This window comes from Empidonax traillii, unplaced genomic scaffold (assembly GCF_003031625.1).
Source record: "Empidonax traillii isolate 1590-97213 ecotype Southwest subspecies unplaced genomic scaffold, ASM303162v1 scaffold893:size250192, whole genome shotgun sequence".
NCBI lineage: Eukaryota > Metazoa > Chordata > Aves > Passeriformes > Tyrannidae > Empidonax > Empidonax traillii.
Window position 1 is genome coordinate 25996 of NW_020956086.1, and position 754 is coordinate 26749.

Below are 754 nucleotides of genomic sequence, written 5' to 3' on the forward strand. Positions count from 1 at the left end.
AGAGATTAATGCTGATCTCTGCAGAACTTCAGCCAGTTTCCCAATGGCCACTATAAAATTCTGACACATAAATGTTTCTCAATAGATTTCTTTTTTTTTTTTTAGCTTTCTTCCTTTCCTTCCTTCTTTCTTTCTTTCTTTCTTCCTTACAGCCTTGAAGATGGTGACAGGAAGAAGAATGGATGCAGCAGATCGTACTACAGTCCCAGAAATGCTTGGGCAGCTCCTAGAGAAACATGGCCCAGCAACAAGGTCTACAAAGTGCTTAAAAGCTGAGTGTAGTGACAGTAGTGCTAGCACAATTTGGTGATGCCAAATAGCCAAAAATTCCCATGAGGAAAACAAAAAGAGGAATTCCCATCAGTCCTTGTACAAGTCTATTCCTTGCTTGCAGGAGATCTCTGAGCAAAAGCCTGAATACAAGCTGCCCAGGCTTTTTGCTCAAACATGGGTCATTTTTAGGGCTGGGAGTTTGGTAACAACACTTCCCAGACATCATCTCACAGATTGGTGTAGGGGCTCAGCCTGCTTTGGCAAACCAGCGAGTGAAAGTGCTGAACATCCTCTTAGGGTGCAAAAGTCAAGGGAGAAGCACGATTTTTGGTGCCTGAAATTTGCATGCTGGCATTTGTAGTAATAAACAGTACTGAGCCATACTAAAGTGGGTAGGGCTCTGGTGTGGCAGCCAGGGTGCCTTCCAGCTACACTTCTGGGAAGCCAAAATTTTCATGACTGGAAATTTCCATATGGAGCC